The sequence below is a fragment of the Lissotriton helveticus genome, chromosome 7, assembly GCF_964261635.1.
Source record: "Lissotriton helveticus chromosome 7, aLisHel1.1, whole genome shotgun sequence".
Taxonomy (NCBI): Eukaryota; Metazoa; Chordata; class Amphibia; order Caudata; family Salamandridae; genus Lissotriton; species Lissotriton helveticus.
This window is the reverse complement of record NC_136068.1, coordinates 731,206,984-731,223,863: the sequence shown is the minus strand read 5'-3', so window position 1 is coordinate 731,223,863 and position 16,880 is coordinate 731,206,984. Positions and strand designations below refer to the sequence as shown.

The window sequence follows — 16,880 nt, the reverse complement described above, 5'->3', positions numbered from 1 at the left end:
GTTTGCTATGACAGGGCGGGAGCAGCACGTCTCCTGCCCTGCCATAGCAAACTGCAGTGTACCGGGGGTGGGCACCCCAAAAATGCATTTTTTTACCCTGGGGGTCCTTGTGGGACCCTCAGAGCAGGCCAAGGGAGTCAGGGTGTTTCTACCCTGACCCCTTTTCTTGTTTTATGCCTTTGTTTTTCTGTTTTCTTGTGCCTCGGTTGCCGAGGCACAAGATGGCTGCCAACACTTCCTGGTTTGGAGTGTTGACAGCCAATTAGAATGCAGCTTGTGATCGGCAGGGTGCGCGGATCCACCACACCTCTATATATCGAAACTTTTATTTTTTGATTTTCACAGCAACTACTGAACGGACATTTACACCATTTAAGAAAAAGAGTTCTTACTGAGGCAAGGGCTACCATTTATGCCAAATTTGGTGTAATTCCGATCAGCAGTTCGAGCTGTAGCTGCGTCTAAAATTTCCTATGGGAAATGCATTTTTTGACCTCTTTTTTTTAATTTCTCAGGAACTACTGATCGGATTTACACCATTTAACAAAGAGAGTTCTTTCTGAACCAAGGGATACCCTTTTGCCAAATTTGGTGTAATTCCGTTCACGAGTTCGGGCTGTAGCCGTGTCTAAAGTTTCCTATGGGAATTAACATGGAGAAAACACATTTTGGGACCCCCCTTTTTTCTTGGCCCCCGCTTACCGAATCACCCCGAAACTTTCAAGATAGGAGCTGACAGGAGCGCCACGCTAGTTTTGAAAATTTCGTGAGGATTCGTAAAACCTTTTTGAATAGAAACAAGGTCCTAACTATAACTACCTACTGGCGACCGCCAGTAGGCAATGTATATATATATAGATGTATGTACATAAGATAAGCTGGGTGCTGGTCATGATAACTTAGTAAACAATGCAGTTTGTTTTTAGGATTGTATAAGTCAGCAGGTGGAGCCAATGGAGTTCCATCAGGAAATACTTTTGCAGGCCTTTGAGTCAGATGAGGGTTGTGTAAACTAGGTCCAAACGGGAGGAAATATATCATGATTCACACATCTTAAATGAAAAGTAAATAAAAGTTAAATTAATCTGTATGAAATTCATTGTTTTGGTCTTGAGTCTCAAGTATACTAGTTCGACCAGGTGTTTAACAGAGTCAGTCACATAGACCTGTCATTTCCAGAGATGGTCCTAACTAGACTGACACTAAATGGGCTTGCCTGACGCATGTGTAGCATGAATCACCACTAGGCACCTATCCTGGCTGACTCTGCCTGCCCAGGCCCGTGGTACACAGACTCACTGGTTCCAGGCAGGAGAGTCATGAAAGAAAGGCAGAGCTCCCAGAGGAGTGGACACTGCTTCATATGTTTGCACCTCACCCTTGCGAGCCACTGGGCAGAGTTTGCAGTCGTCAAGCATGCCCTCTCTGCCTGACACACCCAATTCTATTTGAGTGGCTTTTCTCTGTAAGGTCGAGCAACAGATAGGTAAGTTTGTTGACAGTGAGTCTATCCTGCTCTAGTCTGGATAAAGAACACTCTTCAGCTCCAAAACAGTGAGTACTTCAAAGCGTTGTTAAGAACTTAAATGCTCAGAATAAACTGAATAAGTTGCCATGTGTGGGTGATTTATTTGCAAATACACTCAAATTTAGAACAACCACTTTAAAAATTGCGATTTGCTGACTTTGAGTAAGAAATTAAACTAAACCCAACTGCATTGTGTTGGTATCTAAAAGAATACCACTTACAAAATATTAAAGGTGGACACAGGGTTATAACATTACAGACAGCTACACAACACATTTTAGTACTGGACACTTAATCTGTCCATGCTCAAATAAATTGCTTTCTAGTTATTCTCAGTCTGACATCAGGCAGTAATACCCTGTTTTATGTGCAGTACACAGTTTTGTTTCATATATGTAAGTATAAAGGAATCAGCAATGATCGGTCGTTCCGCTGAATCAATAAATGCAATGCAAAAACATTGTTGCAGGCAGATTCCGTGTTCAGTAAAGCCATTATGCCTGAAGTTTATAGCATCTGAGGGAAGTGCATGGAAAATTCAAAACTTTACTCTACCTACAGGTGGCAAGAGCAGCTCATTTTCAGATGCCTACAAACATACTGACTGCTGGCATATGATTATGGGCTTGTGTTTGTGGTGGCAGAAATTCAGTTAGAACATCCGAATATGTGACAATCACTTACTTTCCTTATAAATAGTGTGATGAGCCTGATTCAAATATTCTGGATTAGACACAGAGTTTAGGACTCATCGTGATGTAAAAACAGTGTTCAGTTTTCCTTTTAGTGCAATGATTAATAAGCATCTCGCATTCTCTATAAGGGTTCATGAAAACTGATCTGTAGTGGAAATATAGGTGTAAAATAGGATAGGGAAAGAGACAGTGTCATAAACCATTTTGAACCTGTCCCCTAATAATGTCACTAGGTTGTGGATGACTGTGTATCCTGCAGTCTCCAAAGGGGGCCATGTAAAATCAAAGCTCTAGCCAAGTCTGTACCTAATAATGACCAGTAGCGGCCCTTGGAGGGAGTTCCATGGGGCGGTAAGGCGGGGATAGGCAGGGTGGGGGGAGTAATAAACACCAGAAGATGGATGATCGGAGGTAAGTAAACAATTAAATAAATAAAACAAATTTTGTTGCGCGGGCTGCATTGCATTTTGCGATGCAGAGCGCGCAACAAAATTTGTTTTATTTATTTAGTTGTTTAAATTATTTATTTTATTATTTAAATTGTTTTATTTATTTAATTGCTTAAATGCAAACTAATGGAAAGGTCAAGAGAACAAATATTAATTTCAAAATAAAATGATTTCACTGTATACCACCTATCTACTCTATTCCCATTTATTTATAAAGACAATATCTGCATTAGCATTTAGTATATAACTCGTTTTAGTTTCAGCAAGGTAGATGCTTAGCACATGAGCTTCCAAGTGGCCATTTTAAGTGCTTTTGCGCAGAAGTGCAGTTTATGTTCCTGCGTTAGCAGCCATCTTTAGTCACACTTAGGTTACTTGTTAGTAGAACACATAGGCAAACGTTCCCCTTTCGAGAAAATTTAGAATTTTGAGCAAAATTAGTATAGCAGACATTTTTAATACTTAGTTACATGGTTATATGAGAGGATTGCGTCGGAGCAAGTTTCCTTTTCGCGAGTCCTTGCTCCATCCATCCCCTCTCTGATGGCATTTATGCTATCAAAAACTACTTATACCCAACCAGATACCAACTTTAGCACACCTCAACTCCCTTCTCTGACTTTCCAGTTTCAACATCTTCTTTGTCCTTCAAATTTCTCATTTTCTTGTATAATTCTTTAATTTCTTCAGCCTCATTTCTTCATACTTTCTTTTCTTTCCTTGCTTAATTACTTCATACTTTCTACTCCTTCTACTACATTTGCACCAAATCATTATTATTAAAACTATCATTGTTATTCTGAGTATAGGTAGTATTATTTGAGCCACAACTCCTTTGCCTATGTTAGCAAACCATGAACCTAATGATGTTAGACTGTTTGTTAATTTCTTCCATACACTGTCAACTTCCAGTGGTTTCAGATCTTCTTCCAAATGTGTAATATTTTTAATATATGCTCCAATTTCCACACTTTTGTCAGACTCCACCCTCTTTTGCCAATAATATATCAAGGGCAAGTCGATTTTGCAAAACCATTGATCTGATCGCAACCATTTCGGCATTGATAATAAGAAACCCTCCAGCAGTATCAGTTGACAAACGATCAACTACTGTAGATAATTTGCAAATTCTATGTGAATTTAGGACTACTCTCACTGAAGTATCAATGCACTAAATATGTCACCTACTATTTCAGAGAAACTAGCTCTTCTATTAAGGATTAGCTCATTATTATTTTCATTGTTTCCAGTGATTCGTTTTACATGATAGACTTTAGGAATACTATTCCAAAATAGCAACTCCCATACCATCGTGCAGGTAGCCTATAATAAGCTTTATCCACACACAATAAATTCCAGGAAATACTGGATCGGTTCCCCCTTTTAATCCCCAACCTCCAAGAATCAAAATGTTTTGTGCACATTCACTGGACCCAATAAAAACATTGTTATAGTCAGTCTTTAACCTATGGAGACAGCTCTTCTCTTTCTTTTCGATGTCTAGGGCCATAGCAGCATGAGTCTTGCCAGGTGTATAAATTCTTTCTGTTTCAGCCCATGGTGGAATATGACTTTTCTAGTCAATAGCTTTCTTTTGAAAATCTTGTCTCCTTTCCTCTACTAAATTCAAAAATATCTTTTCTTCTTCTTTTAATGAACATGTTACATTTTTCTCATGAGCTTCCGCTATATCTATCGTCTTTTGTATTAGGAAAAATTCACTCATAAATTGTGCGACCTTGTTACTAAGTACTGGGTTCATATTCTTTCTAATAGGAACCTCTCAAAAAATCACATCTAAATTCAAAAAATAATATTGTAATTTTCCTGTTCTATAGAATAGACTTGTTAATACACTACAAGATGTGTGTAGTGTAAATGTAGGTGTACTTATATAGCGCAAACCTGTCACCCAAAGGGCATCCTGGCGCTTGCTTAGGGAACCCGTCCTGGTATTCCCCTGTGAGAAACCCCGGCAGGGTGTCCACAAGGTGAAAGTCAGGCATCCCGCCGCGAGGGGCCGTTGTGGAGATTAAGCAAGCTATTGCCCAGAGTCGCAGAGAGTGAACCCGTGAGTCGAGGAGGCACCGGGGTGAGAATTATCGAGTCCGTGGAATTTTTAGCCCAAGACCCGCCGAGGCGGGGAATTGAACCCTGGTCCAGGACCGATCTCAGCTTCGGGTCTGCCGCCTCTAACCCCTGAGCCACACTTCTCCATATGTGCCATATGTTAGTGGTAAATGGTGATATGTGACACCTGCTACTGAAGCTGGTAATTTTATACATACATAACAATCACTAATCTCCATAGTGTCTACATATTGAAATAATAACTGGGTGAAACCATTCAAAGCTGTGTTATTATCTGTTACTGTGTGATGTATTTCTCACTCATCTGATGCTTCTAATTCTACTCTGTCTCCTTTTATGTTAGGTAGCTTTCCATTTGTGTCTGTACTATTTTTCTTTTCTATGCTCATCACATAAGGTATTGCTATACTTAAACACAACCATACTATGATCACTAATAGGATGCTACATATGCACATTCTACAGCATTTCTTTCTACAATTTCATTTTGGCCTTTCAGCATCTCTTTCCTTTGCCATTTTAAAGAAGATTTATCTTCTTCTTTCTTTTACTTTATTTCTGTAATTTTCTTTTATTATTTTCAAGGGGGTCTCACTTCTCTTTCGTCAATCTGATCAGCGTCTATTTCTCCATCACTTTCTTCACTTATATCAAGATTCTCAAGCTCTTCAAGAATCACATAGGTCCACTCAGGGCCTTTGAATTTATTATTCAATATTTTTAATTTCTGACTTCTTCGTCTGGGGTCTGTTTGACTGCCCTGATTGACTAGTGACTTCATTCACTTGTTCAGGTTCTTCATTTATTGTCTTTAGATGGTATCTTAATCTTTAGACATACCTACGCCAATTATCACCTTTTCTAACTCTTTTTGTTTGTACTGCACTTTCAATTTCCTCATCACTCTCGAGGATTCTTTTATTCACGTTATGTTGTGGCACAATTTGATTTTCGTTGTCTTCTGAATCCCTTTCTAACTGACCTGGTTCAGGATTTCTTACTGTGACAACATTTGCCTGAACTTGTTCTGCTTCCTCTATCTGGTTCTGTTCAGGTTTTATTCTAGTCTGTATTACTTCTTCCTGAACTTGTTCTTCTTTTTCTAGCTGGTCCTGCTCAGGTCTTATTGCACTTGACTTATTTACAGCCTGAAGGTGTTCTTCTAAGCCTATCTGTCCCTCTTCAGATCTGTGAATCTTTTGATTCACCTCTGTCTGAGTGTATTTTTCTTTCCTTACCTGTTCCTGCTCAAAATCTCTAACAATTTTGAACTCAATTTCCTGAGCTTGTTCTTCTATACCTACCTGGTCCTCACTAGTTCCTTGCCTTTCTAAGTGTGTTCTGCTTCTTGTTTTAATATTTACATCAGGAATGTAAACCACTGGTATCCAATCCTCCTGACTAGTGCTTGGTTGCTCTTGGTTAGCTGTTTCAAAATCTGTTGTTCTAGATTTCTCAACTGCACAACCTTCGGCACCCTCAACTGCAGGTGTCAGTTGAGGATTTTTCTCATCAGGAGCTGGAACTATCTTGGTATGACTAGCGTGTATCCAATTAGGCAAACCTGCACATTTCAATGCTGTTGTTGTGACCAGTATGACCTGTTTTGGTGTTCTCCACGTCTCTCTGGTGAGATTCTTCACCACTACCCAATCTCCAGGTTTTAGATTGTGTGCTTGATCCGGCTGCCTGGCAACTGTGTCTTCTCAAACCTGGTGAGAGACAGAACGCACTTCTAATAGTCTAACACCAGATCATCAGTTATGCTTAACAGTTTGCGTCCTCCTATAAAGGCTAATTTCATTGTTCTTGCCATGAGTATTTCATGGGGACTCAACCCTGTGTTCCTGTCAGGATTATTTCTGAGTACCATCAGAACAAGAGGCAGTGCATCTGGCCAACACAGTGAAGTAGATGAGCACACTTTCGCCAATTTTGTTTTTATTGTGCCATTCAATTGTTCTACCACCCCAGAAGCCTCTGGTCGGTATGCTCAGTGCAGTTTGTGTTCAATTTTAAATGCTTCACAGATCAATCAAATTATTTCATTATTAAAGTGAGATCATCTATCTGATGCCACAGCTACTGGAAAACCAAAATGAGGTATCAGTTCCCTTAACAATAATTTTGCGACCGTTATACTGTCATTCCTTCTGGTGGGATATGCCTCCACCCACTGTGAAAACAAACATATTATGACAAGGATGTACTTCAATCCCCTACATGGTGGTAACTGAATGAAATCTAGCTGCAACCTTAAATATGGTCCTTCTGCCTTTCCAATTCTTCCCCAACGGACTACTGTTTTACTTCCTGGGTTGTTTTGTTGCCAAATTAAACATCTCTGGCAAAGGCTTTCCGCGACAGTCCTAAACTTCAGATTTTACCAATCTTGTCTAAAGAGTGTGATCATTGCATCTCTACCTATGTGTGTATCTCCATGGTACATTCTGGACAATTGTGAGAGTGTGCAGTCAGGCATGATTGGTCTACCATCTGGATAAATCCAGTCACCATCTTCTTCTCTCCTCTGACATCTTACTTTTAGCCAAGCTTCATTTTCACTTACTTCTACATCATCCTGTAAATGTCTTACTTCATCCCATGTCTCTATGGCTGAGGTAAACATAAGTTGGCATCTGATGCCAGTTGTTTTAATTTTCTTGTTTACTGTCAAATTGGTTTTGGCACAGTATTGAGCAACTTGGTCAGCATAACGATTACCAGCTGTCACATAGTCATTTCCAGATTGATGTGCAGCACATTTGACCACAGCTACTTCTTTTGGCAATTGTATTGCTTCTAAAAGCTCTTTTACAGACTTTCCCTTTTTTATAGGGGTTCCTGAAGAAGCCATGAATCCATAGTTGCCCAAAGTCGTGCACAACCCCGTAACCATACTGGCTATCAGTGTAAATGGTTACTCTCCAATTTTTCCCAATTTTGCAAGCTTTAATTAAAGCAATCAATTCAGCTATTTCTGAAGACTTGACTCCTGGTAAATTGGATGCTTCGACTATTCCAGCCAATGTACAGACAGCATAAGCAGCACTTAACCCTCCTTCCTTAATGTCTTAGGCACAAGCCGTCTACAAATAGCTCGTTTTCACATTCTTTCAGAGGCTCTTCCTGTATGTCTGGGTGAGGGTTGGTACAGTATTCCGTAACATCTAGGCAGTCAGGTTCAACATCATTCCTCACTTCTTCTTCTCCGTACACATCAGGTAATAATGTAGCTGGGTTTAGGACAGTACACCTGATTCCTGTTACATTTTCTGCTCCTAATATGATTCTTTCCTATTTTGTCATCCGACTTGGAGTAAGATACTGAGTTTGGGTTCTGGTCAGAAGAATTTCTACTGAATGAGGGACATAAACCTTTACGGGGTGTCCAATCACAATGGACTCACTTTGTTCAAGACTTGTGCAAGCAGCAGCCACTGTTTTAAACAGCCAGGTAATGCTGAGGCTACAGGGTCCAAAGTGGCAGAGAAATATGCCACTCGACATCGCATGAACACACGTTGTTGAGTTAGTACTGATAAAGCATAATTATCTCGTTCACAACAAAATATTGCAATTTCTTTTGTATAATCTGGCATTCCAAGAGCAGGGGCTTCGCATAAACAATTTCTTAATTTCACAAAAGCCTCCATGCTTTCATCATCCCATTCTATTGGATCTTTTGCTTGTTTTCTTGTCATTTGTATTAGTGGTTTTGCCAGTAAATAAAACCTACAATTCATTGCCTGCAATATCCTACTACACCAAGAAACATTCTGATTTCTATCTGGGTCTGTGGTAACTGCATCTGTTTTATTACTTTTATTCTCATTCCTCTTTCTAATTGATGTCTCAAATAGTTTACTCTCGTTTGGCAAAACAATATTTTTTCTGGTGACACCTTATGTCCTCCATCAGCCAAATGATTCAACAAAGCAATTGAATCAAGGACACAGTCATGTCGTGACTTAGATGCCACAAGCAAGTCATCAATATACTGGATTAGAATTGAATTTCTAGGCATCGCTAGTGTTTCTAAACACTTCTTCAAAATCTGATTGAAAATTGAAGGGCTTTCTGTGTACCCCTGAGGAACTCTATTCCACACATAGATACGATTCTCAAATTTGAACGAAAACAGATACTATCTGGGTGTAACGGGATGGAGAAGAATGCATGGCACAAATCAATTACTGTAAACCATCCAGCATTCCATGGTATTTGGTACAGTAATACTGCTGGGTTCAGTACTACAGGGCAACAAGGCACTACTGTTTTATTTATTTTTCATTCACAGTCACATTTACTGGATCTACATTTGACATTAACCCTACTTCCTTTCCAGTAAAATCCCATGCCTCCAGATTTACTGTCAATTTTAATTCATCCGGTAAATCATTTGTCATCATTAAATACATCTCACCTACCTCAGTACCTTGCTTTGCTAGCATTATTTTGTAAATGCCATCCTCATCAGGAGTCTGAATTGCAACACCATCCAGTGTACAGTAAAGTGTACATTTCATTTTGCACAGTAAATCTCTTCCTAATAAATTTACAGGACTAGAATCGCATACTACGAATTTGTGCATTTCTCTAAAATTACCAATGCAGACCTTTATGGGTTGGGTAACTGGATCTGTTTCTTTGAAACACCAACTACTTGGATTGCCTCACCTGAGAGGGGTAGGTTTGGGATGTCTGCTGTTCTCACAGTAGAACGGGTAGCACCAGTATCCAATAAAAAGGTAATATCTTTTCCTTCTACCTTTCCATCAATATATGGACCAGACTGATCTACCGGTAAGGATGCGCCAAGTACGCACTCCTCTTTCTCCCCCCTCAGGCACCGTCATTGCTCGTCTTCCGAAGAACAACTGTTCTGTAAAAGAAATTGTGAAGTTACTGAATTTAGCTTTCCACTTTCTCCTGGATATCCGGCGTCCACACTGTACTTTGCTCTGTTCACAAAATTTGGCATTGGGGCAGGTGGTAACTGACTCTGTTGATTAACAACTGGTTGCGGTTGACTCAATATCACCTCATTCTGCGTCTGTGGATTGAAATTTTGATTTGGACCATTGTTATTTCCAATATTTTTAAACTTGTTTTTCCAATGCCCCAATTTTCCACACCCATGACAAGGAAATTCCTTCTTTGCTTCCTCTCTGCTCATTTTCCCTTTTTGTTTTCCCCCACTATTTTCATTCTGTCCTGATCCTCTATTTTGATAATTATTCTGGTTATTTAATTAAAGCTCTTCTTGCTCTGCCAATTTTACTTGTGCCCACATTACTTTTCTTCTAACTTTTTGCGTATATTTTCTATTTCATCTCCGCAGTATTTTGCATACTTTAAAACTTCATCTGTTGGTAATGATTTTGAATCATCTGACAAATCTCAGGTCTCAGACCAGATGCAAAACGATACACAAAATTTCCCATACCTTTGTCAGCAATATTCCCAAACCCACTATACTGTTTGAACACCTGTAGCAGATGCTCATGGTAAGCATGTACAGTCTCATTTATTTCTTGTGTCATTCTATCTATTAAAAAGTGATCACTTGGTGATGTTTCTTCATTACTTCCTCTGAGGGGGCTCCCGTTTTCTCATCTCTTGGGTACTCTTCACTAGGCCAATCAACAGTGATTTTACATTCTATCCATAAATCTGCAGGTACTACTATGTCAAACAGACCATTCAGATCCTTTAACAAAACTTTAGAAATGTTCACAAACCTTTCAACCTGTCTATACCACTGAACTGGCTTCTCTTGTAATTTTGGAAAGTCATTAGTAAATGACAAAATATCTTGCCGGGTCCATGGAACATGTACATATCCTCCTCCTGGTACTTCTCTCATGGGACACACTCTTTCTGCCTTTTTGAGTTCCCTTAATAAATATTCTGATGTGGTTCTGTTTACCTGTGCTTCCTCCTTTTTCTTTGTCCACCTTGTTTTCCACCAGTCTAATTCTCCCCACTTCTGTAAAATTGTCATTAATTCTTTAATCTGTAATTTTCTCCCTGACACATTCATATTTTCCAAATCTTTGCCAGTAAAGTTTGCTCAGTAAGGTTTCTGTAATACCTTGGATCTCCCTATTTCAATTCCCATTTCGAAAGCAAGCTCTGTCAGTTTTTCATGAAATATTTTTACATTTCTAGTTATGCTTCTACATGTGAACAATAATTCTTCTTCACTGTATGTATTTAGCCTGTCTATTCCCACATTTCCAGCTATAATTTCTTCTAATTCAACTTTTAATTTAATAATGTCCAAAATCTTTGACTGCTGACTCGGTTTGTCCATTCCCTGTGCCCACCTCTCTAATTCTTCTGGCGACACTATTGTGGCACTTTTGGTTCCTGTGGAGGTTTCTAATCCTATTTCTATTTCTTTTGAACAACTGGGTGTAGCTCTTCTTGGGGTTTCATTCATCTCTTCTCTTATTGGCAAATCCATTAGTGATATTACTGATTCACTTTCACTAGCTTGATCCTCAAATATTATGTTTTCTTTTCTAGATTCTATTATAGGAGTAGCCATGTCTGGTGGTTTTGGACAACTTCCCATGTCCCCATATAATGGGACAACAGGTCCTATAGTCACTGGTATAGTTAATGCTTCAGGGTGTACACTCAATTGGGTTCTTTTCTGTATTAACCCCTTGCATGCTCGTGATGGCCAGGAGGCGTCACGGTGGGCGTGTGCGGACAACGGCCCCCGGCCTTCCGAATCCCGCCCACTAATTTAAATCCCCGCACAGCGCAAAACTTTGCGGACCATGCAAGGGGTTAATTCTTCTCTATTCTTATTTATTGCTTCTCTTTCTCTCTCTTGAAGTATTTTTTCATTTAATGAATCATGCAACACCTGTGGAACTAATGGTGGTTCTAAAACAGGGGCACTTGGAGTAGTTTTACTGCGTCCTTCCTGATACGGTGGAGGATTCTTTGTTAGGATATCTTCCTTGAATTCATCTTCTGAGTCCCCACAACCTGCCATATGTTTTGTTATTCTTGTACATTTGCCTCCTGACTGTTCCTCCAAGATTAATACAAGATACAGTCCCTCCGTGACCATTGCCTGTCTCCATTGTTCCATTGTATCTTCTCGGGTGTCACACTTTCTTTTAGGATAGAACCCTCTATAACATCTAGTACTTCTAGATCTGTCGCGATCAAATGCCTCCATTTCCCATTCTTCTAAAGCTTCATACTGGGTTAACCTATGTCTGGGTTCTAATTCTTTCATCTTTGTCCTTAAATTCTGAAGAATTCTCCCATTAAATGTACCATTTTCTGTGAAAGCTAGTATTTCACCAGCTTTTGTATATTCAATCCAATTTCCTAACCTCACACAGATGTGATAGCCTCTTTTCATCATCATAAATTAAGCAGGAGGTTTAGGTGGTGGGATACAAATTGCTTCTCTATTGTTAATAGGGTTATCTTTCTTGAAATAATTCTTGATTCTCTACATAAGTGACATTTTTCTTTTCTCCCCAAACATATTATGATTTGGTCCTCTTATATATTCTTGCCTTACAAAACCTAAATATCTTCTGTCTGGACGATTCCCTATTAAGGTTGGATCGTATTTCCACATACAAACTCCACTGTCTATTACTATTACCACTTCTATTTTGACAACTAATTAATCCTTTTGTTTACACTCTGATTCACCAATCCTAATACAGCTTTTATACTCTTCATCCAATCAAGCTTGAGCTTATAATTTCAGTTACCCAATACTAGTGCGGCTCTATTGTGACGTCTGTATCACTCCTTACTACTGACCCCTCCTTTACAATTCTCCATAAATCACATGCCCGCTGTTTCAACCAATCCCAGCGCGGCACTCTGTGACATCAGCACAACTCCTACAGCTGACCCTCCCTTCACAAGGTAATACGAAAATATATTTTCTTTCAATTTTTTCATCAAAATCTTTATTAATAACAACATAAAACCATTTGCTACTCTGTCTGATTCATAAAACTAAAAAGAATGGTTGATCTCTTACACTACGAGTAAAACCTTTCCGCTTACTCTTCATAGACGCTCAGAAGAACCTGCTACTCTTCTGGCATTACCCTTTTTAGGTGATATAACACCAATATTTCACTAGCGAAGTCTTTGCTAACAATCACTCTCACTTATTCACAATTTATTTTCTATAAACCAGGCGAATAACCTCACTGCAGTGTGGCTTCCATTTACCACCCACTATACATTTCCCGTGAATTTCCAGACAACATAAAACAAAATTAAAAGAACGGGTTTGTTAAAACATAAACCAATAACCAATAATCACATAAATTGATAACCAATAATCACCAAACTAATCAATAAAAACCATCCCTCTACTACCTGGAAACTGATCCAGCAAGCTTCCAACCTGCGGACAACTATTACATAAACACACACACACATACCCATTATAAGCCAGTAAACACCACTGGGGATCAATTTATAGAGCTAAGCTGATTTATATATTCATTTCCTTATAGTTTATACTCACTTACCAAGAGAAGCCCTATTTATGACTAAAGGATCTATTTTAGTTGATTATGTTTGATATTTATGACATAGACTCTTTACCCTATTATGTCATTAAATAACCACAGACTCAGGTGCCTTTTAAAATGTTTATTAAAATTATTCTTAAGAACAAGCAAATTACAGTGTTAACTCCATGTCTCCAAGGAAGTATGATCAAATATACTGATTTAGTATGAGATTTTAGCAATAACAAATACTTCAGGAAAAAGAGGACAGGGAGAGAAGTAGATTGACACACGTACACAGAGATATATTTACCTAGGATGGTGTGAAATCAGACCCCTCTGGCCAAGAGTTAATGGGTCCCTGGAAAAGTTCAGGTGACGAAAGGTTTCAGGACAGGTTTCAGGACAGGACAGATGACCTCTTCTGGATCCGACACCTGCTTCTCACCCCTCTCTGACACTAACTTCCTCCTCGATTCTTCCGCGCTCTTCTTCTAATTCCATTACCGCCTCGAGTCTTTATCAATCTTTTTCGAATTCTATTACCTCCTGGAGTCTTCCGTGATCTTCTTTTAGCATTAAAATTCTAAGTCTGCTTCTCTAGGGTTTCGATCAGCATTCGGACAGCATCTCCGCTTCTCAGCGTTCTGACTGCGACTGCCTGGGATACCTAATCTAATTAACTACTCCAATTATACTTTCCTAAGGGCATGTACCACCCCCAAATGTTTTAACCATGTGAAATTATTTATTCTGATTGGACGAGCTGACTGGATGATCATCACACCATGCAAAAAATGTATACTTTTTCTTAACAGCATTGTCTTACATTCCCGCCCATGAATTTGTTTCTCCCAAGCTTTATTCCCCAACCCTGTTCATAAATGTAACAACAACAATGTATATAATTTTCACAGTTGTCTGTTGAATCTTCAAGATGTTCAGCTGGTTCCAAGGACATGTAGAGAGAGTGTCCTTGGCCGGGTCCCAAGACTTGAGGTCACTGTTTCAGAGTTGTCCCTTCCGCGCATGCGGCTCAGCTCACGTGGTTTTCAGACTTTAGTGAACGTTTAAGGCCCAAATTCAAACTAATAGAAAGGCCAAGAGAACAAATATTAATTTCAAAATAAAATGATTTCACTGTATACCACCAATTTCTATTCCCATTTATTTAAAAAGACTATGTTTGCATTAGCATTTAGTATATAACTCGTTTTAGTTCAGCAAGGCAGAATCTTAGCACGTGAGCTTCAAAGTGGCCATTTTAAGTGCTATTGCGCAGAAGCAGAATTTTCCCTCCAAGCGTTAAGACCTCATGCAGTAGACGCATGCGCAGTTTATTTTGCCGTGTTAGCAGCCATCTTTAGTCACACTCGGGTTATTTGTTAGTAGAACACATAGGCAAGCTTCCCCCTTTCTAGAAAATGTAGAATTTTGAGCAAAATTAGTATAACAGACATTATTAATACTTAGTTACAGGGTTATATGAGAGGATTGGGTCTGTGCAAGTCTCCTTTTCATGAGTCCTTGCTCCATCACTACTACCACTCTGGAACTAGATTGTAAATGCCTCATTACATCATGGCACTATCCCAGACTGCTTAAAGTTTCGGCAGTTAACTCCTATTCTTAAGAAACCCATGGCAGATCCTACGGACCTAAAAACTTTCACCCTATCACCAACATTCCGACCCTGGCTAAGCAACTGGAGAAATGTGTTCAAATCCAACAAGCCAATCACACTGAACAATTCCAATTGCTAGACCAATTCCAATTGGAGTTCCGTCAAGGCCACAGTACTGAATCAACTCTTAAACACATTATTGATGATGCGCTAAAAATGCTCGATCAAAATCAATCCTGCCTCCTGATTCTCCTTGACCTATCTTCAGCTTTTGACACAGTTAAATACGCCAGTCTCCTTGACCTGCTAGAACAGAGAATGGGACTATTAGGGTCTTTCCCTAACTGGTTCACTTCCTTCCTCTACAACAGATCCTAAAGAATCAAGGTTAACCAATCCCTTTCCACTTCCTCCCCATCACACTGGGGGTTGCGTAGGGATCAATGCTGTCAACCACCCTCTTCAATCTGTTCACAGAGCCACTAACCAATCCTCAAGCAATCCAACATTCACTATCACATGTACGCTGATGACGTCCAATTGTACTTGAATGTCTCTTCCTCTGATGATATTCGGGCTCTTAACTCTACTTTTCAAACAACTCAAAACTTGCCTAAATGCAAAGACATTAAACTAAATGCACAAAAAACTGAATTACTCTTAATTACCTCACTCAAACAGTCCTCTGATGTTGGAGAATTGATGAAGTAACTAACAGCTTTTAACAGCCTGGCAAACATCATAGATTCGGCAAGTTCGCTAGGAATAACCGTTGACAAGAACCTGAACATGCAGTAGCACATCAGCTCTGTCATGAAAGGAGCTAACTTCCAAATGAACATCCTAAGGAAAATTAAACCCTTCTTCCCCTTCGATGAATTCAAATCAGTGGTTCAAGCCCTTGAGATTCCAGGTTGGACTATGGAAGCTCAACCCTCTATGGCCTACCTAGAACCAACACTGGCCTCTTTAAGGGCCCCTTTAAAGATTTCTGCTGCAAGGCTCATCACAAGATCCAAAAAATACTATCACATCACTCCTGATCTACTGGCCCTAAACTGGGTCCCATTTGAAGCAAGGATTGAATTAAAAATCGCATGCATGACCCATGAAGCCCGACATCTTAACTCCCCGTTGCACCTAGCACAAAAACTGGAGCTCTCTGGGTGGTGTAGATTTTCTAGAAGCTCGAACACTTTATTAATGAAACCACAGAAATTCTGTAAAAACAAATCTTACAAACAAGCCTTCTGGGGCATTGCCTTGAGAATCTGGAACTCACCGCCCTCCAAAACAGACTGAATCCCTCACCTGTATCATTTCAAAAGGAACTCAAAGTGCTACTAATGAACACATTCTTGCTCTAAGGTTCTTGCACCTTAGTGACCTTACACATTGGCCCAAGTGTGATATACCCATGTGTAGTTCCAGACTCTTATTATATTTTATATTCTTTGTCGACTTGGTCCCCCTGGGGGCCTCCTGCCTCTCTTTGGAACATTAACACATCTTGGTTAGCTTGCGATTTTGTTTCTTGTGGTACTGTTTCTTTCTTCCTGACATCTTCTGAAGTGCTCTGATATCCTCTTAGATGCAGAAGGACAGCAAGACTGCAGCGGGCTGCAGCGTTGAGGTCAGACACAGCGGCAGTGTGTGTGGGTGACCGTCCAAGCCCTGCCCACGAAAGTGATCCACCGGACCCTAAAGAAGCCAGGAGGCTGAGGACTGCCAGAGAGGGCCAGAACTGGGATGCAGCAGAGTCTGGAGCAGTGGATAGGAGAGTGAGGCCCCAGGTGGCAAACCGCACAGCAGCCGAAGGTCGTGATGCTGAGGTGAGATGCAGCAACAGTGTATTGTGGTGACCGCCCGAGCCCTGCACACAAAAGTGATTCAGCAGACCCCCGAGTGAACGGGCCGGAGATGCGACGTATTGGAGTCTGGAGCAGCGGATGGAAGCATGAGGCCTCAAACGGC

The 16,880-nt window shown here is 40.0% G+C and overlaps 1 pseudogene; it reads right to left on the bottom strand.

Annotated features, from left to right (window-relative positions):
- LOC144769252 (uncharacterized) overlaps nucleotides 1-10,770 on the bottom strand; it is an 81,777-nt pseudogene extending 71,007 nt beyond the window's left edge.
- Nucleotides 10,771-16,880: the final 6,110 nt, after the last annotated feature.